The 22660-nt window shown below is 41.9% G+C and overlaps 1 protein-coding gene across 2 annotated transcripts in view; it reads left to right on the top strand.

Moving 5' to 3' along the window:
* Positions 1-22660, top strand: part of LOC144799745 (monocarboxylate transporter 13-like) — a 241066-nt gene that overhangs the window by 178175 nt on the left and 40231 nt on the right. For both annotated transcript variants that reach the window (XM_078671272.1, XM_078671271.1), the window contains exon 2: positions 13043-13345. The gene's annotated coding sequence lies outside the window, so the exon portion shown is untranslated. The remainder of the gene's footprint in view (positions 1-13042; positions 13346-22660) is intronic.

A 22660-nucleotide genomic window follows, 5' to 3' on the forward strand; every position in this document is an offset into this window, starting at 1 on the left:
CCTGCGTTGTAATGCCATACAACCGAAAAAGGGCCTTCTGACACTTTGCATCCTGAGTGTTGCATCGTAATGGAAAACTGAGACAACCGTTGTATTGATTGTATAATCTTTGGGCTGCATTGATGATCTTTCGTCCTGCATTCCATTGGCAATATTGTCTGCCTAACTATAGTTATCTATTCTCGCTGATAATATGTGGCTATGTGAATAAAAGGCTGCACCTTGGTTGAACCACATAAACCTCAGTTTCTATCTCCTTTTCCTCTCTCCTTGGGAGCCGTTTCAGTAAGGGGACAATGACTTACACGTTGTGAGAGCACTACTTACAGAAAAATCCCCTATATTAGTTTCCTGTTTCCCTGTCATTGAGGCTGTGCATGGGGAAATGTCTCTCATTTTCTTTAAAGCCAAGTTATAATGTTGAAATATTCATTGTTGTTTCTCCGCTGTTAGTGTTGCTACTTCGGCTCTCTTCTAAGTGATCCATGATCCTGTATTTGGTCAATATTTGCCTTTTTTTTCTAATTCTTCACAGTGAGTAACTATTGGGTTATGCTGTAGTTTGTCTTTAGTATTTTGCAGCTTTTTATTGTGTTCTTTATCTTTGAGTTACCCACTGCATTGCCTATTGTATTTCTTTTAGTAGCAGGTCTAGAAACTGTGTTTTGGGTAAATTCCTGTTTCGTCTGGGGGAGCGGGCACGTCTCTTTGAGTTGTATTGGGGTTTGCTTCCAGGTGAACTGGTTTCCATGTTTCCAGTGATTGTATAGCTTTGTGATGGAAACATATTTCCTTCTCTCAAGGTGTATCCTAAAGGTCACTGTGTTTTGTATGCCCAGCAGCTTGACCAGCGTTGTTGACAGGTTTGCTTGACGGGCGTTGTTGACAGGTGTGCTTCACAGCCGTTGTTGACAAGTTTGCTTGACAGGCGTTGACAGGTTTGCTTGACAGGCAGTATAGACAGGTTTGCTTGACAGTCGTTATTGACAGGTTTGCTTGACAGGCATTGACAGGTTTGCTTGACAGGCGTTGACAGGTTTGCTTGACAGGCGTTCTTGACAGGTTTGCTTGACGGGCGTTTTTGACAGGTTTGCTTGACAGGCGTTGTTGACAGGTTTGCTTGACAGGCGTTGACAGGTTTGCTTGACAGGCATTGACAGGTTTGCTTGACAGGCGTTGTTGACAGGTTTGCTTGACGGGCGTTGTTGACAGGTTTGCTTGACAGGCGTTGACAGTTGTGCTTGACAGGCGGTATTGACAGGTTTGCTTGACGGGCGTTGTTGACAGGTTTGCTTGACAGGCGTTGACAGTTGTGCTTGACAGGCGGTATTGACAGGATTGCTTGACAGGCGTTGTTGACAGGTTTGCTTGACGGGTGTTGTTGACAGATGTGCTTGACGGGCGTTGTTTACTGGCAGCATGCCTATGTATCTTTTGCACTTGGTTTCTGGACAGCGGGTGCATGTCTCTGTTGGTGGGGACTCTGGGGCATATTATCAAGGGATTTATCTCCGCTTTTTTGGCTTTAAAAACCAAGAAAGCGGAGATAAAATTATCTCCCTATTACCTAGCTGTCGCTAACACCAGTTAGCGACAGCTAGTAGGAGATAGCGACCATCTTGGGCCCCGCTTTGCATGTCAGAGATATTTATCACTAATGACATGCAAAGTGGGCGTGCCAAGATGTTAGCGACTGGAAACAGTCGCTAACATCGCTATCTCCTATTACCAACATTTGGAGATATTCGCGCTAAGCGGGAATATCTCCAAAAGCTAACACCTGCCCTGAGCAGTTCTTACGTACAAGAAAAGGGGAGTTGCTGGCCCTCACAATGATTTATTTTCTCAAAACTTTTTGAGAACACAAACAAAGGTAAATCATCTGTTTGTAAGGGTAACTTTATTTCGACCCTCTTGAAATTTTTCAATAATTTTTATATATATTTTTTCATGGGTGAGAAAAACACTTTAACATTTACACATATTTACAACTATTATACAACTAACATATATACAAACATTTTTACACAAACTTCTTTTACAAAAGAGTATAGCGATTATATATCCACAAATAATTACTCTTTGCGAAATTTCGAACCACTATAGTACCCACAAGGTAAAGAAAATGGCAACAAGAATTCAATTTCTCTTTGTTCAAAAAAATCAAAGATGATGAATAATAAATGCAAGGGCTAGTGATTTATGATGCCTGTTTGCCGTTTTGCCGACGCGTTTCGAATCTGTAAAGAATCGCAGATTCTCCTCAGGGCTCTCTCAATGTAGATAATCTATGTGAAATAGAAATATAAAGGAAGTTCGTTTCAATGACTGAAAGCTAATGCATTCAAAGACCCCCTATAAGTGCTGAGAGTAGCTAGACTAGTTACCTTCATGAATTGGCGGCGCGGTCTCGCGGTCCAATTATTTCTCAAAGGGCTGTGTCCCACGTTATTTCAATGTAACAGTCACCTGTTGTGTGAAAAATTGGCATGCTTACTAGACTACCAGGAGCAGCACAGTATGACTGGCTCTGTGACAGAAAGACTGAAGACTCCCTACCTTAATCCGTTGGGGCGTTAAGGCTGTAAATAAATTCACTCTGTAGTCAGAATGCTCGTGATGCAATTCCTGTAGTATCTGCAAGGCACAATCATTGATTGTGCTTAGTGTAGGTTATTTTCCAACTTTACAACATGCATACATCGATATCGGCGAGGGAGGGGGGGGAACATATCTGTTGGTATTTCAAGACGGAACGGAGATCGCCGGTCACGTTGCCGTTTCTCCTTATATTTCAAACTGTAAAGATTTATTCAAACGCGGGGGACAAGATTTAAGCTCCTCCGCGGCTTTCGTTTATGCTTTTTGCAGTCGCGCTAAAATGAAAATAAGGAAACACTTAGTTCCCGGTGAAAACGCTACGGTATTCTACCATTAGTTGGGACCTCGCTACCACTCACCTGACTCTTGCATAGTCAGACCAGGAAATGCGAACTCATTGGTGGCCAGCCGGCCATGTGGGGCTCCTACATCACAGTGAACAGTCCGCTCGGCATTGTGGATGTTGTAGTCATTTGGGAATTAATCACGCTATGGAATTAAAGACGTGAAATTTCAGAAAGTGAATTCAATCCCGTTTGGGTACTGTTAAATTTGAGTATCAGATAGGCCTCCTTTCTCAATAGAATTTGCTCAATGTTAGTGCCCGGTTTAAATTGGTTTAAACTGAATAACACAGTCCATTGGAACTCGTTCTCTCCATGTTGGTTGTCAGAGAAATGTTGGACCAAGGGCGCAGTTAGAACTTTGGTCTTAATGTGTGACCTATGTTGTGTCATGCGTGTATTCACCTGTTGACTGGTCTTGCCTATATAGATTTTAGGGCAAGGGCAAACAATGGCATAAACAACATTTTTTGTTCTGCAATTGGTAAAGCCTACATGTGACCACGTTGTATTGACATGTTGAAAGGTTTTACCCTCAATCGTCGTGTCACACGCGATGCAATTACCACATCTGTGGTGTCCTTCAATCGGTTTGAGGCCCCATTGGGACAACAAATCACTTTTTGGTTTAGTTGTCCTGATGTCTGCACGAACTATTTGCTGACCAATATTTTGGTTTTTCTTAAATGCAAATATTGGGCGGGGAAATGGTGTCTCCAATCCCTCTAACAAATGCCAATGTTTCAACACCATTTGTCGTATTTTATGGGATTCTGCACAAAATGTCGTCACACAAACCAGTTTCTCAAGGTCACGTTTCGTTCTGGTTCAAAGAGGCATTCTCTGGGTGTATACCGTGCTCTCTTGAAAGAGTGTTTTAATAACTTTTTGGGATAACCACGTTGTTTCAGTTCATCACAAAAGTTTTGCCCATGTTGGTCAAACTGTCTTATCTCCGAACAATTTCTCCTGATGCGGAGAAGTTGTCCATATGGCAAATTTGCCCCCAAATTCCTAGGGTGCGAGCTTCTGTAGTGGAGGATGGTGTTTTTATCCGTATCCTTCTTGATTAAGGAAGATTTTAGATAGCCACCATCATCTTTTATTTCCACATCCAGAAATGTCATTTTCACATTACTCGAGTCCACTGAGAATTTTATGTCCAGATGTCTTGTGTTGAGCCACTGGTGAAAGTCACTCAACTCGGCGTGGCTCCCCTGCCACAGGAGCCACACGTCGTCGATATAACGATACCAGTGGACTATATGATGTTTGAAAGGGTTATTTTCCTCCACAAATTTCTTCTCGTATTCAGCAATATATAATACGGCCATTTCTGGAGCATAAGGACACCCCATAGCGGTGCCCTTGATTTGCATGAAGAAGTCTTCATTGAAATGAAAGTAATTTCTTTTGAGCGTTATTTCGGCTAATTTCAGAATGAAGGAAGTCGGAACTCTATGGGGTCTTTCCCTAGAATCAAGATAAAGTTCTAGCACCTCTAACGCCTCATCCTGTGGGATCTGCGTATAAAGTGACGTAACGTCCATAGTCACCATGAGTTGTGATGTATGGTCAAACAGGGTACCCTCCACCTTCGTTAAAAAGTCAGTTGTGTCCCTTAGATAAGCTTTGACTTTGGCCACGAAGGGCTTTAAGAAGAAATCCACATATTTGGACAATGGCTCAAGGCATGATTCACAGCCCGAGACGATTGGTCGTCCCGGGGGATTAGACAAATTTTTATGAATTTTTGGCAGAAAATATGCCACTGGAGTTCTTGGAAATTTCTTTACCAGAAAGTCACTTTCTTTGGGACCCAAAAACTCACTTTCTCTGCCAGCTTGGACGATCTCTGTGATTAATGACTGGATTTGTTGTAGCGGATCTTCTTGCAGCTTCCTATACCATGTCTGGTTATTTACTTGGGACAATCCTTCTGCTAAATATTTATCTCTCGGCCAAATAACAACAGCACCGCCCTTGTCGGCCTGCTTTATTATTACCGACGGGTCTTCCTTTAAAATTTTTAATGCCGCCCATTGTCCATTAGTGATGTTCTGTTTAACAAATTTCTTCTCGTTCTCTAGTTTGTTTATTGAAGACATCAAAATTTGTTCAAACGCATATACCTGTTTTGGAATATTTTGGTTCGGTATGAAAGTGGATTTGTTCCTAAGGCCCGTTGTCTCTGTGTTGGTACTCGGAGGTTGGTTCGCAAAAAAGGCTTTAAGTCTAATCTTGCGACAGAATTCTATTGTTTCCAGTTTAACTTTTGTGAAATATGTCTGTCTAGAAGGGACAAATTTTAGACCTAAATTAAGGACAGATTCTTCGGCCCACATGCATCATTGTGTCTTTTTGCATTTCTTAATTTGCGAAAAATAAGGAATCGCAAATTAAGAAATGCAAAATGATATGCATCAATATTTTCGGTATTCTTGTGGGATTCGGTAAAAATCGCATTTTTTACCGAATCCCAAAGAAATACCGATTTCTTAACTTAATTTTCGCAATTTCCATTGATTCCTATGGGCCAAAAGGCCCATAGGAGTCAATGGAAATTGCGAGTGGCACTTAGAAAATTTCATGGGTGCAGGGGGGGGTCCAAAGGACCCCCCCATGCACCCCTGAAATGTACTTTTCAGCATAAGTTACATACACACATGTCCTAAGGACATGTGTGTGTGTAACTTTACAGTTTAAAAAATGCATTTTTGTGCATATTTAATCAATTTCGCAATTTACCACGAAGTTGAACTTCGTGGTAATTTGCACTTCCAATTTTAAAAAAAGCATATTTTTCAACAATGATGCATAGCATTTAAGAAATCGCACAATTGCGATTTCTTAAATGCTAATGCAATTTTAGAAATCGTAAAAAAGATGCGACTTCTAAAATGGCATGATGCATCCCAACAAGCACTTTTGCATTCGCAAACGGCCGATTTTAAGGAATCGCACCGTCTGCGACTGCAAAAATGCTTGATGCATGTGGGCCTTCATCCCTTGTCAATGTCCGGGTGGATAAGTTGACTATGGTAGAGGGGCCCTCTACGATTTGTAGAAGTTCTTCCGGGTTCGCATTTCCCATGGTGTTTTGAACCTTACTTTTGACTGTTGACCTTTCTCTAAAAAAGGCTGTTGTTTTTTATTATTACTCCCTCTTGCTTCTGAGCCCGATGACTCAGAAGACGAGGTCTCGGAGAAAGTTTTGAACCTGTTCCTAGACCTTCCTTGAAAGTTTGTAAGAGCTCCACGAGATTCTGCTTGGGAATAGTAGTCGTCTTTAAGGAAGGGGTAAGCCCTTTCTAATGTGAAGGAATTGGAATCCCTTTCGTACTGAATTGTCTTACTATTGATGGTATTGTCTTTAAAGGATTGTATCTCCTTGTCTAACTTCTCTAAAAGAACCTTAGAGTCCAGAACCACCTGACTGTCCCTGATGGCTTTAGTGAGCTCCTCAATTTCTTGTAGCTCTTTAGCACATAGTCTCTGCGCTGTCTCTATTGTATGGACCATTAAGTCCCTGCTGCACTTCGTGTTTATGCAGCTGAAACCTTTTTTATAATACGCGTCATCAGTAAAAATCACTGGGACATTCTTAACCTGAAGCCCCCACGGGATGGTCCCACCCCTTAGGTGCTTCAGGAGAAAATGGCCATGAAGTTCTGTACGAATATGTTTTTTTCGGAGTCTAGTCAATTTATCCGTTTCATTTTGCTGTTGAGCTGAAGAACTCAAAGTGACCTCAGCAAAGGGGGATGTGGCCAACAAATTTTGAATGTGGCTCTCAGAGAATGATAGAGTGTCCTTCTCACCCATTCCTTTGGAGGGACAAAAAGTCTCTCCCCGCAGTTAGCTCGAAAAAACTACAACATGGAGAAAATCCTGATGCCCTTAAAACTCTCGCGGGAATGCGCCCGCTCTAAAGTTTGTAAAAAACCGGAGTCTGGTCCTGGGACAAGAGGGCAGCTGGACCTAGTATAAACGTACAAGAAAAGGGGAGTTGCTGGCCCTCACAATGACTACAGAGTGAATTTATTTACAGCCTTAACGCCCCAACGGATTAAGGTAGGGAGTCTTCAGTCTTTCTGTCACAGAGCCAGTCATACTGTGCTGCTCCTGGTAGTCTAGTAAGCATGCCAATTTTTCATACAACAGGTGACTGTTACATTGAAATAACGTGGGACACAGCCCTTTGAGAAATAATTGGACCGCGCCACCAATTCATGAAGGTAACTAGTCTAGCTACTCTCAGCACTTATAGGGGGTCTTTGAATGCATTAGCTTTCAGTCATTGAAACGAACTTCCTTTATATTTCTATTTCACATAGATTATCTACATTGAGAGAGCCCTGAGGAGAATCTGCGATTCTTTACAGATTCGAAACGCGTCGGCAAAACGGCAAACAGGCATCATAAATCACTAGCCCTTGCATTTATTATTCATCATCTTTGATTTTTTTGAACAAAGAGAAATTGAATTCTTGTTGCCATTTTCTTTACCTTGTGGGTACTATAGTGGTTCGAAATTTCGCAAAGAGTAATTATTTGTGGATATATAATCGCTATACTCTTTTGTAAAAGAAGTTTGTGTAAAAATGTTTGTATATATGTTAGTTGTATAATAGTTGTAAATATGTGTAAATGTTAAAGTGTTTTTCTCACCCATGAAAAAATATATATAAAAATTATTGAAAAATTTCAAGAGGTTCGAAATAAAGTTACCCTTACAAACAGATGATTTACCTTTGTTTGTGTTCTCAAAAAGGTTTGAGAAAATAAATCATTGTGAGGGCCAGCAACTCCCCTTTTCTTGTACGTTTATACTAGGTCCAGCTGCCCTCTTGTCCCAGGACCAGACTCCGTTTTTTTACAAACTGAGCAGTTCTTAGCCATGTTATCCAATGGGAGGTGGATAACATGGCTAAGAGCATTAGCTCGGTAATGCATGAATATCGCTGACTTTACAGCGATATTCATGCATTTCGGCCGATTTTTATCGCTTAGGAGATAGACCTTGATAATAGCAAGGCTCCTAAGCGATAAAAATGGCCGCAACACGGCGATAAAATTATTGCCGCTAAGCCAACATAGCGATAATTATCGCTAGTTGTTGGTAATATGCCCTGTTTTAATGTAGTTCTTAGTGAGTGCTCGCCCCAGACTCCTGCGCTCTATAGAAACATCAGCTTGACAACCCATCAAACACTTTCAACCAGTTTCGGAGGGGTTTGCGGCTCGGTGGTTGGCTTCGGCAGCACTGCCGGCTTGTGTAGCTTTCTCTCAGAAGCTTTCCAATGTTTGTAAATTGTGAAGTTTTCCGATCTGCTGAGTACTGCTCCCAGACAGCTAGATTTCGTTCTTTTCCATATTCTCCTGTTTATTGCAAACACTGGCATTGCTTGTTTCTCACTTTGGACTAGTTGTGGAAGATTAGGACTTTACTTTTTGTCCTGTTATTTCCAGGCACCATGGGTTGCAGTAGTTTACAGTATGATCAGACTTTGTTGCAGGACTTCTTTCGTTTGGGATGAAAGGAGTGGCTTATCTTCCCAAAGCAGGAAGCTAGTCTTCCCAGCTCCTAATATTAGCCCAGGGACCCGTGATTCCTTAAAGGTGGCTCCTAGGTTGGTCATGTATGAGCTAAGTAGAGTTGGGTAAAGCCCAACCTACCCCTGCTCCTGGCCGAAGATGTCTGGCTTGGAAGTCTTTATTTTCACACTGCAGTTTGTATGTGAGTACGCTGTTTTGATTACTTCCAACACTTTTCTTACTCCACCAAATTTGATTTGTTAGGTTGAGTCAATTGACTTCTTGGAATCTACATTGCGTGCATGTGTTTTTTCTTTTGTTAACCGGTGGGTGTATTTTTATTGGGCACGGTATTGAATGTGTGTGGTTCGTTGTCGTGATTGGTGAGGACACATATTTGACTTCTGTGCAGCATCTGTTTGTCTCATATCCACAGGGACTCTTCTGCTTAGGGTGGCAGAGAAGGGAAACAACCATTACAACGCAGTCATTACAACGCACTTCCTTTAAAACGCAGGTGCCTCAACGCAACTGCATTTACATCGCATGCCATTACAACACAGGCATTACAACGCATGTCACTACAACGCATGTTATTACAACGCATACCATTAAAACGTATGTGATTACAACGCATTATAAGGTAAGTAATGGATTTCTTTTGTTTTTAGGGTGGGTATGGGTTTGGGGGTACATGAGAATAGTAACTTTTACCCCTACACTATCCAACACTTACCCTACTGTTGCACTCACTGGAGTGGGAATAGTAATTTTAACCCCTGCACTATCCAACACTTACCTTACTTTTGCACTGGAGTGGGAATAGTAATTTCACCCCTACACTATCCAAAACTTACCCCACTGTTACCCTAAAAGTATTTAGCGTTGTAATGGTAAGCGTTGTAATGGTATGCATTGTAATGGAATGCGTTGTAAATGTAGTTTTAAAAAATGCTTTGTGAGGGCATGCATTGCAATGGATGTTGCGATGAAAAAACTGCATTGTAAAAGCATGCGTTGTAAATGTTTGCGTTGTAAAGTCATATATTCGGGAGAGAACAACCTTCCCTGTTTGCTGCTTACAAATATACCTCTATAGTTACTTGGGGTCCAGGCAGTGGATATGTTAGGGATCAGCCCCCAGACCTAGTCCTGGTAAGTTGTCCAATGCTGAGTGTTAAAGTTTATCATTACTAATGGCAAGCTGGGTCGCTGTTTTTCAGTATCTCATTAATTATTTTGTTTGATGCAGGCCACTGTTTGGTCTTATGTTTTTAGGTCCTGGTGCAGCTTTGTTAATGTTACTGGGTTATCTGGGGCAGAGGGGTTTAAAATCCTCAATTCTGCTTTCCAGTTTGTGTACTTGGTGCACTGTGTTTGTCAGGTCAAGCTTGAGCTGTGCCTTTTTCTTCAGTTTTTAGAAGTTTGAGAATTGTGGCTCTGTACATTTCTTCTTGTGATGCCAAACTATTTTGCCCCTTCTATGTTGTGCTCCGGATGGTGGCGGGCTGGCTTCTCCTTTTCATTGAATTCTGGACATGTACGTTGAATTATTTCAAGCTATTCTGAATAGGACTGGTGGGATCTGGCTGACTGGACCTATGGCAGCCCTGTCCTAGCTCGCGACGCCCATAGGCGAAGCGAGGTGTCCCAGGTGCAGAGCTCAGTGAATCACTCTGTGGAGGAGGAATAGCTGAGATCAGCGCCTGTCACACCTGCTGACATGCCTCAAGGTCTATATCCACAAATGCCACTAGTATTTTATGTTTATTTTATTAAATACTTATGAGATTCTAAATATTGTGGTTGGAGCATAATTGGTTATTTTTTTACATCTAAGTTATATCTGTTGTTCTTGTTCTGAGGTTGATAATTAAGCATCCACAAAGCGGAAGTTTGGATTTTAGCAAGGAGTCCAGGGGAAAAACCTTTGTATTGGTTTGGCTGAACCGTATCCCCGGTGCCTTCATAAAAGAGGTTAGTCTCCGAATTGTTGATCGCTTCTGAGATGTTCCTTCCTTCCGGCAATGCTTCCTCTACCAGCAAGGCGTTTCCAATTTCCGAATTCTCAAACTATTCAGATTGTTTGCAAGCCATTATTTGCTCTGCAGGTAGAGATCTGAACTACTGTGCCGTACACGCTTATTTTTTTGTTAAAAACATTTTTATTGGTTTTTACTTATCCTGTTCATTCAACAAAGAAAAAACAAGCAATCAAACATATTGTGAACATGGCCAACTTTGAGTACAGCATAGATTTGTACACGGGTATGTCCACAGCATCATACAGATAGCAATGGGAGCGCCTTTAAGATATTACGTATTTTATTTATTTATTTGTTTAAAGAGTTTTATATAGCGCTGGCTAGACCCGAAGGTATCAGAGCGCTTTACATGAGGTTCCACATAGTTTCAAATTTACATCAGTTACATATTACCAATAATACCAGTAAAAACATTTAAGGGGCATAGAAGAAAAGGAAAATGGAGTGAGAAGGGTAAGGGGGTATGGAGAAAGGGGTAGGATATAGATACAACGGAGAGATGAAGGGAAAGTCTGCTCAAGGTCCGGCTGGGTAGGTGATGGCTGAGGGGGAATCCGCAGCCCATCTCCTCTTCAACTATCAGGTAGCTCCAACGAGCATTGGCCAGATAGCTAGGTCTCAGCAGAAAAACGTTAAAGGGATAGAAGGCAAGAAGAAGGGAGCGTATAGGGGGAAGGGGGTAGGGTGAAGGGGTTGGAGGGGGATACGACAGAGAGAAGAAGGAACATCTGCCCAATGTCCGGCTGGGTAGGTGACGGCCGAGCGGGGATCCACAGCCCGTCTCCTCTTCAGCTAACATGAAGCTCCACCGGGCATCGGTCAAATGGCAGGGTCTCCACGGTCGAGGGATAGTTCGAAAAGTACATGTCCTAGAGGGAGAGCAGGATCAAGGTCAGGTGAAGGATGTGGTTAAGATCAGGTCGATGACTAGTTCTGCTGTCCAGGAGTGGTGGAGCATCGTGGAGAGACCAACTGGGGGCCAGTGACCAGTGTTAAATGGATGTGTAAATATGAGGCGGTACATATACAAATGCAAACACCACTTTGGATCGGGCATCTGGTCTTGCATCAGGAAGGTAGAGCAAGTCGCTTGATGGTCCTTTCATTCATTAAGTCCTCTGGTAACTTTCCATCAATTCTAGTGAGTTTCATTCTAATTTCCTCTGCCAGGGACCACTCTTTAATCCAACTGGACAGTGGGGGTCCTCTGGCTCTCCACCATGTGGTCACTGTCCGTCTTTTGCCCAGAAGCAAGACAGACTACATGGATCTGTTTTTGATTTTGTGTTTCGAACTGATGGAATCCGTGCCTAGTAAGCAAAAAACAAGGAAAAATAAAGATATTATTCCTCCTTATTATGCCTCCCCTGGGGAGGTGTAGCATTTTGACCCAATCCCAGGTCTACCACTGGGAATGCACCAAAAACCATGGGTGGATGCGTGTGAACACCCAGGCTCCACCAATGGAACGCCTCCCGGGGGCAGAGTATTGCGCGGCGTTGAGCTGCTCTACGTTATTCCAGATTTATCAACCTGTACCAGGGCCCGCAAGGTGGCCTTACGTGGCTTGAGAAATCCGACTTTAGTGTTGCGTCACACTCTGCCCCTTGTGTGGTGCAAGGGCGATGCAACACTATGATAAACATGCGACAGAATGACTAAAACCCTTTGATGCACCAGCCCCAAGCAAAGCTATGTGGTCTTTTCCTCCCCGCACTCGGGGCAGGCCTTGGACTTTGTGAAGTTGATTTTGTGCAGCATCCCTGGGGCTACATAGGTCCTGTGTATGAAGTTAAAATGGAGCAAACCAAATCTTGCATCACTGGGGGCTTCTCATACATTCCACTGAGAATCCCTTCAGCAAATTTGTATTTAGTTTTGTAAATCATCCTTTGATATTTGCAATATGGTGCTGGCCAAGAGGACCCGACCACCAGGTACTTCCAATCAAAAGTAATGCCCGCAAGTAAATCTGATTAATTATAGCTTAAATCTCAGGTGTGTTTTATTGGGTGTGTTTAATAAAGAAAACATAAATCATAATAAATCTGTGAGAAAACAAGTTATATTCATGTAACGGTTGTCTTTTTTATGTTTGTATCAATTACAAATATTTTATCTGGGCGAGTTTTCAATAATAACTCTATTGTGTGTAGTATGTCCCTCTTGTAACCCTGAATCAAGATGGTCATGCTCTTTTCACATGTAATACTTAGAAAACATTCACAATCTTGTTTAGAGGTCACGTTTCTCATCTAAAATTTACATTTCTTAGGACTATGCATCTTAACCTCATAAGTGCTGCGCACGACCAACGGCACCACTACCTCCGTAGTGCTGCCGTCGGCCGTTGAACGTTCCAACTGCACCTGCGCAATGGAACGTCCAGCACTGGAGCTGGACGTTCCATCGCAGCTAAGGTGTTAAAAGTTAACTCCTATGTTTTCATGCCTCCTGAGCTCCATGCTGATGTTTCCAACCATGCCCTTCTAAGTCTCATACTGGGTTTTGCAGGTGAGGAAGCATTAGTCTCCATCGTTGGTCCCACCCTGAGTCAGCTGATCCTGTGAGATGGAAGGTCCTTCTACCACAAGAGCTACAAGGAAGAACTGCGTTGTGTCCCCCAGACCAGCACCCGTTGTCTTCATGTTCTCCACTAGGCGGGTTCTTGAGCCTCTGCAGCGGTGAGGAACGGAGGGGTGGAGCTTACTCCAGGAAGGATGCACCAGAGGCGGGATTAAATCCAGAAAGTAAAGCTACGACTCCCAGAGGTCGTATAGACGGGTGCCAACGAGGCCACCAGCAGCCTTCAGAGAGGTAAAACACCTGTTTTTTTTTAAAGTTGTATAACTTAGCAAAGCTACGTGTATATTTTGCTAATGAAATAAGTGCACCTTTAAAAAACATTATTACACACATTTTGAATACATTCTTCAAACTTTTCCATAAAATTCCTCACTTTATTAACGAAATCTGCACTATTTATAAAAGATTCTGCAATTTATTGAATTTGACCCACTTCGTTGAGATACACATGCACTTCAGAGGATACAATCCTACAGAAGTTCTTAAATAATTCTGCGCACTGTTTTGAAGAACACCTATGGAAACATTCAAGACACGCCATCGTAAGCCATCACGCCCTATAATAAATGCACACCTTATTGATAGAAACACATTTGTAATTCATTTTGCACACGTTATTAAATATGTCTACAAATGACACAAACACCTGTATAAAATTCCACACTTTCTATAAACCAAACCTGAAAATCTCATTATTAAGGACTGGACACTTTGATGGTCTATCAGGTTTTTCTTTTGATACCCAGAGGAAAGGTTGACCCTGCCTTTATATAAGCACCTTTGTGTCAAGTGTCTGCTGGAGAGGGCCACAGTTATTAGAAAACACCACTAAAGATCAAATAAATGTTTTTGGCAGTCCTAGCAGTTCTTTTATGAAAGGTGATCAACTAATGCAGGTTTTAAAAAGCAAAGTACCAAACCCACCCATAATTAGGGTTTAAAAAGAACCCAACTTAGATCTTCCAGACCTAGAAATCCAGCAAAACATCAGGGACAAAAATTAAAGTAAATGTGAGATTAATGCAACCAAGAATATGGCATTGAATGCATTGCAAAACACCCATCTCTCCTCAGTACCTGCTCACATACGGCCTAAAAAGGAAATTACATCACAGGAAATAGATGAATTCCATCTTGGATTTTGTATTATATTTCCACACACGTACTTCAAGTAACTGGGACAATATAATGAAGAACAAGGCATACTTTTTAAGAACCTCTGCACAATTTAATAAATAATTCTGTACACATAGTTGCACGCTTAATTAATTAGCAAAACTACCTGCCCTCTTTTCATAAATATAGCACAAAATTAATTAAATGATTTTCTAAACATATGATAAACTTATGTTTCCACTTTATATAATTTTGAACACTTTATTAAATAATTCACGATCCTATTTAAAATATCTTCGGAAACCACAAAATAGTGCTGCTCACTTTATTAGAACACTTTGAACTTTGAGTAAAACATTCTGGACTCTTCTATGAAGGTGTTTGGCACAGTGTATTAATTTATTCAGCACACTTTGTAAAACAATTCTGTCCATTTTGGTTAAGGATTCTACACGCTTTATTAAATATTCCAGACTATTTATGAAAAAATCCTACTTAATTTATGAAAAATTCTTCTCCCTCTATCGACCAAAGTTTGTGCACTTAATTAAAAGATTTTGCCAAATTTATTGAAGGAGCCTGAAAAGAATGAAGGGATTTTGTACAATCTTCTGCATAGATACACAAATGAACACTTCTAAAGAAATATGTGCACTTTAGTAAATAAGGGCCAGATGTATGAAGCTCCAATGGGTTCGCAAACGCCGAAAATCATTTGAGCAAAATGGTATGTATGTAGCAAATTTCAGTGCAAAATAAGGAATCGCAAATTTGCGATTCCTTATTTTGCGATTGCATTTAAGGAATCTCAAGATTTGCGATTCCTTAAATGCAATGTATGATGCAAAAAAAATTGCCAATTGTCCTTAAGGAATCGCAAATTACCGCCAACTTCAAGTTAGTGGTAATTTGCGAATTTCTTGAAAAATGCCCATTTTTGCATTTTTCAAAGTGCCTTGTGATGCGGCATGTATGTGCACCACATGTAGACGCATGTTTATTTCAGGGGTGCAACAGGGTGTCCTTTGGACACCCCTGCACCCTTGAAATTATTCTCAATTTGCGATTAGCAAATTGTGAATCGCAAATTGAGAATAATTTCACATTCATTCCAATGGGCCTCCTGGCCCATAGAAATGAATGGGACATTATTCCTTAATTACGATTAGCAATTTTCTAATCACAATTAAGGAATTTTAAGAAATCGCTAAAAAATAGCGAATTTCTACATACATACCATTTTGCAATTCTCAAATAGCGATTCCTTAAAAATCGCTTTTTGAGAATCGCAAAAGTGTATCTTGATACATCTGGCCCTACGAGTCTACTAGGCTTAGCACAGACTTGAGACGAAATCTGCAAACAAGTAGCATAAGTTTCAAAACCATTATCAATAAATTCTGCATTTCTTTTTAAACAGCACTACACAATGCACTTAATGAATTCTGTAGATGTTGTTAAAGAATACAATTCATTTATTGACATGATTGCATTTTACAAAATTTACAATTCTACACTGTGTAATAAAGAATGATGATAACATTATCATAGCATTTAGCACACTTTATTAATAACATTTATCCAAAGAATTATGGACACTATTTTAAAGAATTTGGCAGTGTTTATGAGGGTTCCAGATGTCATTAGATACCTCAGCCCAGTCAAGAGGTGTCCTGGCAGTACAAGGAGAGAATAGACACAGTCCTGATGTGAGCTGTGTTCCAGCTCTCCTTCTGTCCACACACCTTCCGTCCACACACCTTCCATCTAGAGGTAAACTAGAGTCGATAAGTGTATCCTATCGCATGTTTGGTGCCCTGGCCAGAGCAAAAGGGAACGCCCACAGCAAATGTGTGTGTCCAGGGTGTGTAATGACAACCAAACAAAAATACACCCAGAAATGTTTGTCATTTTTGTGGAAGATTTATAAATAAATGAATAACAGAAATTGGTTTGGGTGAACAAAAACGACTTTTTTGTACCGCAGACAGTCATTCAAAAGGAAGTCTCTTTTCAGAAGTGGTGATTGGAGGACAGCAGTTCCTTAAAAAGGACCCGTGGGGCGCATCAGCGGACGGGGGATTCATGTGGAGACATGCCTGGGTGGAGTCAGTGACCTGGGAGCAGCAGGCTGCATCTCAGTGGGATGTTGGAGGCGTTGTCTTGGCTGACTCTTCATTATCTGGGGTTCTTAAATGATTTCAACAACCTCAGTTCTTTTAGCCTCTGGATACCCTCATGGGTGACAAGAAGTGCTCTACAAATCTACTGATTGATTGATTGATTGAAGGATTTGTAGGGTCAGAGGCTTTTCACAGTTTTCCCAGCAGCACACCACTGATGTGGAGTCCCGCACACTGGACTTCGAGCACCTCAAGGGTCCTCTTCTCCCCTAGGAAGTGGCCGCTCTGGCTCCTTCTAGCACCGGGGGTCCTTGAACCAGCTACCTCTTTCTCCAGCAGACAGACAAACCTGTTCCTTAACCCCTTCTATGCTGGTGACGGAACCACTCCGTCACCAGCCACGGGTGGGCTGTGCTAATGACGGAGTGGTTCCGTCTCGGCCCGGCCGCCGTGCCTGCGCGGCGGTGATTTCGCGCCTGCGTGGCGCATTCTATTAGGCGGGTAAACTCATGAATACAGGTCTCCAAGATCAATGTGAGACCCCGCAGGGTATTCATGAGTTTACTTCCTTGTTTCAAATGGTGTGGCAGTGTATGTAGCTAGAGTGAGAATGTTTGGATTGTTGAGTATGTGTGCGGATGTGGGTATTTTCTCTTTCTTCCAGGGGGGTAATGAATCATGTATCAATTTGTAGTAACTCTATTTTGTATATAGTTATGGTTTATATGCACCTTATTATGCTTTTCTCTGTTTACACTATTTGTATATAAAAAAAATTCTCTCTTTATAAAAATTGATTTCTCGCATTTTATGAGGAACTGACAAAGGAATATTAATTGATGCAAGCTAATGGAATTTATATTTATAAAAATGAAATAAATTATTTTTTGAAAGAAATGTAGGTTATTGATGAGCTTCTGTCACCAACATTTGATTAATTATTTGAAATACTGTTGCATTAGAATCATGTGGTAGATAAGGGAAATTTGTTCTCTCTGTCATATTGTCTTATTCCCCTCCTTCCCTGACTTGATCAAGTCTAGAGGGGGTCCCATCAATTCTGCTATAAAGCCAGGAGAGTACCTTCAACACTCATTGGAGAGGCCATTCCAGAGCAGGAACCTGACAGACATCATGCAGGCAAATCCTTTTTTCTTTGGCTTTGAAGGGTACAGAGCTTAAGCAATACATACTAAAATTCGGCCTGGGTGAAATATATTTACGCCAGAGTAATCAGAGTAATTTCGTGTTACTCCTTTGATGCGAAATTACTGAAAAATTACACAATTACACCTGTTCACATAATTATTCTGCTCACTTTATGAAAAACTTTTCTCCCTTTATCAACCAAATTTTGTACACTTCATCTAAATATTTTGCCAAATTTATTGACGAATCCTGAAAAAATGAATAGACTTTGTACATCTTCTACATAGATACACAAATACACACTTCTAAAGAAATCAGTGCACTTTAGTAAATACGTGTATACAGGGTTTGCCAGTCTTTTGACGAAATTACTGAAAAAGTGCACAATTCCACCTGTTCACATAATTATGAGTAAACTGGCACAAATATCCTGTTGCAGGAGCACAGGAACAACAAACTTAGCGAGGGAGAGCAGCTGCTGCTGTTCGTGTCCTGATACATTTAGCTCTATTTTCTTAGTGCAAAATGCATCGCGCTGTCAATTTGGAAAAGAAAATAGCGCTAAATGCTGGGTACGCCCCATGCACAAGTCTGTGTAATCTCAGATAGTTTTGCTGTAATTTCGCAAAAAAAATGTAACAGCAAATTCCGTGAGTTACACCCACCCCTAATTAAAATACCCCCTGGCATTCCACGGGATAGTGACCCTGGGCAGAGAGCCTCACAAATCACAGTGCTTGTCCAACCGTCCCCTCTTCAAGTTGACGGCAATCCTGCCATAGTGATGGCATGGGAGCCACGCCTTCCCCTATGGTCTGGTAAAAATTCTTTTTTAACACGGAGGTAAATGCACAAACAGTCGGTTAGGAGTTTGGGTTTTGAAAACAGTGTTTGCACTAGGGGCACATGAGAGTACTTTTCTAAGATAGCGTTTGTACTAGTGGCACATGTCATTACTTTTGTAAGACAGACGGGTGACGTAATGAATGGGAGGGTTTCGGTTTAATTATGTGATTTAGTTGTTCCGGTCGGGAGGGTGGCATATGTTAGAATTCTACTTTTTGTTACGTGGGATGTGGAACGATTATGGCTGATATGTACTTTTTAAATCCCAGATACCCCTGACGAAGGCTAAGGAGCCGAAATGCATTGGGTGTGATGTTTGGATTTCGTGAGAGCAAGCAAAATTTGTAAACTGCTACATGATAGGCCTGGATGGGCAATTATGAAGTAATAAACAAGCACAAAAATATTGAATTTTGTAACCTTTGACGTGACACAAAGATTTGGATCAAACAAAGGAATAAAATATGGATGAAATTGGATAAACTATGGCTGAGGTGAATTAATTTGTATACCTATGTACATGCGGCTGTGCAACTCGTTTGACCCGCAAACCGCGAGTCATATTCTTTGGACTGGTAAAAGGGGGCTCATTTCCAAGACATTCATTGCTTCCCCCTGGAGTGAAGCTTTGAGGCTTCCAAGGGCAATGGATTAAAGGCCCATTCATAATGCCTTTTTGTGGGCTCACTGCCTAAAACCCACTCATGCCACCCTTAGAGCCCGGCATGTAATACCAGGAACTGAAGAAAAACCCTTCTGGCAGACAGGGAGCTAATCCTGCGTCTGGTGTCCTGCGGAAAGCACTGCATACAGATTTAGGTGTTTACGCCGGCTGCATAAAGCAACATTTTTACAATATGCCTCTGTCCACAATACTCACACTACCAAATAATTTTGTATACTTTTGAATTGAATTCTGAATACTTCATTAAACTGTACCTCGAATCGATTTTTAAATAATTCTATGTAATCCTCTAAAGAGCAGGGTGCGCACCGTTTAAAAAAAAATACCTTTTCATTTCCAAGGAATTTTGCACTCATTAATAAACATTTATTAGATCATGAATGATTTCTGCACACTTCATTTAACGGATTTGATTCGCTTTGTTAGAGAATTCTGCACATTGTATTAAAGAGTGGATTACACCATGGAAGGACCTCTGCCCAATATTATGTAAATAATTTTGCAAAGATTTTACAGATAATTTTGCACATTTTCAAAAAACTTCTAAAAAGGATTTTGTAGACTTTATTTAGGTGTATAGGGCTCTAAATATAAGTTTAAGGGTGGAAAAAAACCTGTACACCTCCCAAGAATTCCCAGAAGTGTTCCTGGCAGGCGTCAATGCATTTTGATACAGTAGTGAAATCTGCAGCATTAAATCCCGTACAAGTAGGCATTATAGGGCGTATTTAATCTTGTAAATTTGTTAATGCCCACAAATTTATAGTTACAAAAAGGGGGTGGTGATGGACAGAGTATCTGAGTTAATCAGAACACTCCTACCCAGTCAACAGATCAGGGCTTGATCCATCACCGTTTTTTAGCTCACTGCACCATCCCAGTTCAGAACCTGGCTATATGCAAATTAGCCTGTCCCTGGCCCAGTGCATCATGGGAACAGGGCAGACCAAACTACCAAGCCAATTCTTCACTGGAAAGGAAACAAGCTTCCGGGGACCGGTTTCTGGCATTACAGCCGTCTTCGGCCCGGCTTGCTTGAATCCTGATGGTGCAATGAGCAAGGGACTCCTGTCTGAGTATACAGGAACAGACTAATTTGCATACAGCCAGGTTCTGAAACTGGGATGGTGCAATGAGCTAAAAAACGGTGTTGGATCTAGCCCTGATCTCTTGACTGGGTGAGAGTATTCTGCTTAATTCAGAGACTCTGTCCATCACCACCACTTGTTGTAAATAATTTTGTCCACCCTAAGCGTGGAAGGGTATACTCAGATGTGAGTCCCTTGCTCATTGCACCATCAGGATTCAAGCAAGCCGGGCCGAAGATGGCTGAAATGCCAGAAACCGGTCCCCGGAAGCTTGTTTCCTTCCCAGTGTAAGAATTGGCTTTTGTAGTCTGGTCTGCCCTGTTCCCATGATGCACTGGGCCAGGGACAGACTAATTTGCATACAGCCAGGTTCTGAAACTGGGATGGTGCAATGAGCTAAAAAACGGTGTTGGATCTAGCCCTGATCTCTTGACTGGGTGAGAGTATTCTGCTTAATTCAGAGACTCTGTCCATCACCACCACTTGTTGTAAATAATTTATAGGGTCGTGGGCATTCACAAACTCCAATTTGACCCCCACCCGGCCTTGAGATAGTCAGGGATGTACTCCAGCCAAAGGCAGGAGTTAATCTGTAATGGGAAGGGAATTACTCACACCAGATTTGCTGGATTTGAACGGAAAGGGCTTTTTCTATGGGGAAAAACGTTTACCAGGTGAGCAGAAATAAAAGAAAACAATCAATGGGAAAGCCAGTAGGTTTCGCCTATGCGAGACCTACTGGTGTTTATCAATGTTTTTTTCGACATGTTGCAGAAATGCGCAGACTGCTGTGCAACATGGCTTAAAGTAAATAAAAACAAGGTGCTATGGCGTGGCCAGCATTGACCGCGTCATGTCACTTTTTTTTGTTTCCTTGAAGGCATGCTACACATGTATACAATAAAAATGTATAGAAAAAAACAAAAAAAAAGAAACAGAACAAAAAAGGAAAGAAACGAAAAAGGAAAATGAAAAGGAGCACGCAGCCATAACAGACCATTAAGGACATCACTGCTCTGGGATGTGTTTTTTCCCTCATTGTTTTCCATCCCCAAAGCCGCCTCTGGTTGGCAAGCACTGTGAAACAGCCTACTGCTGCATTCTGTTGCTATAGAAGCAAGAAATAAACTCAATTAGTACATCGAAATATTGAGAGTGGGGGCACCGAGTCATATGTCTCAGACTGCAGTCAGTGTCTGCCAGTCAAGATTCTAGGCCCCATCAAAGACAATAGAAAAGAACATTTTCAGAAGGGACGAGAGAAGGAGGCGATAAATATTATGGTAACGAGATTTTAAGTATTCCCTATACCTCCTTATACACCCTCTGAAGAGGTGCGCGTCCATTAGTTAGCTGAGGGCCAATAACTAGCATAGTTGAATGACTTTGTGTTCAGCCATTTTAAATTGCCTCTCTTGTTAAACCTGTCAATCAGAGGCCCAACAAACCAGATTACAAACTAATATTCAGTAATATTTTCTCACTTCCCCTTACTGAATTCCCTTGTTCTGGATTCCTCTAGAATACCAGAACTCAGAGGCTCATAAGGTGGCTGACGTGTTTGGCAGGGCTCTGTCAGCACGGTCGGGCTCCTCTGAAGCTGCTGCTGATTTTAAACTGTTGCGATTTTAATATATTCGGCCTTTGTTTTAAAACTGCTAGTTGATGCTAAAATTGTTATTGCTGCTTTAAATTGCCATTTTGCACCGCCCTTACCTCGTGGTGGACCGGACTGGTCCCCAGAGGCCTCTGGTTGCCTTCCCCTGGTCGGGTCCGTCCGTGCGAGCGGACCTGCCATCTTGGGGGTAGTTTGGGCCACGCTCTAGTGGTCGGGGCTGCACGCTCTGGGCTCCATAAGAACAACACTGGAGCGAACGCGCAGCGGGCGTGCTGGCGGTGCGCCAAAGGCGCGCCAAAGGCAAGCCCGTCTGTGCCCGTCCATGCCAAGGAAGCGCCCAGTGCCAGTTATGCTGGCCGATTTGGCCTTACTGCGGAATGTCGACAAGTTTCTGGCCCTGTATACTCCAGGGAGACTCTCTTACATATTGGTAAGCTCCACGCAGACAGGGGAACACTTAGGCTGAAGCACTCAGCTCACCCTCGGGCAGATTTTCTTGTCAATGAACTTGTGATGTGTGGGCTTTTGAATGTGAGATCTTTGCCTAGGCACAGCCCGGAAATCCAGTTGATGATTGAGACACACGAGCTTGATGTCTTGTTCATGACGGAAACATGGACTTGCCCTGATTGTTTGGTTGACCTCGGCTGGGCGTGTCCATCGGGCTTTAAATTTGTACATCTCCCCAGGCTTAATGGGAGGGGTGGGGGGTTGGGGTAATTCATAAAGCCTTGTGGAAGGTTGAAATCATTGATATGGACCCGGCTGTTGGAACGGAACTGCTGGGCTTATCTATTCAGAGTTGCTCCGGGACTATTTTTACTGGAGTTCTGTGTTACAGACCTCCAGGGGCTTTTAGCGCTCAGCAGCAACATTGGCTACTAGCCACCCTTACTAACATGGCAGCTTCCCACCATAATA

The sequence above is a fragment of the Lissotriton helveticus genome, chromosome 12 (assembly GCF_964261635.1).
Source record: "Lissotriton helveticus chromosome 12, aLisHel1.1, whole genome shotgun sequence".
Classification (NCBI taxonomy): domain Eukaryota; kingdom Metazoa; phylum Chordata; class Amphibia; order Caudata; family Salamandridae; genus Lissotriton; species Lissotriton helveticus.